A 541-nucleotide genomic window follows, 5' to 3' on the forward strand; every position below is an offset into this window, starting at 1 on the left:
AGGTAAGGTCGATATTGAATAATAAGCATAATGATACTGACGTGTTTCGCTATTGCCGATATTAATACAAATCGTAAATTCGTACAACTACAAAATTACATCAATATGACTCAAAATAATTTTAAATACTCTAAAATGATCCATTAAACTCCAAAAAGACTCGAAAGATGTAAATAATAATTTTAAGGATAAAAAAAAAGAAAGCGATCCCAATCCAAAGCTGATAGAGAGAAGCAAAGGTATTATCCACGAGGGGAACACGAATCCGAGAGAGAGAGACTATAGGAAGGTAGCGTACATGCGAGAGAGGACGGATGAGGTAGATACGCGAAATAAAAAAGAGAGTTCACGAAAAGGTATTAATTTTTCTCTTATTTTTCGACTGTAATTAATCGAATTCCGAATTCTAGAGCGGCTTTGTAATGGTTTCCCTAACTCTTGCGCCATTTGAAATGCATTAAAATCGGGAATCTTATTCACCGAAAAGGTAGCAAAAATGAGCTAGGGAGCTTGAATCAGCCACGTGGCTGATTTACCGGAA

Source organism: Diachasma alloeum, unplaced genomic scaffold (genome assembly GCF_001412515.2).
Source record: "Diachasma alloeum isolate Michigan unplaced genomic scaffold, Dall2.0 Dall_scaffold_01540, whole genome shotgun sequence".
Taxonomy (NCBI): domain Eukaryota; kingdom Metazoa; phylum Arthropoda; class Insecta; order Hymenoptera; family Braconidae; genus Diachasma; species Diachasma alloeum.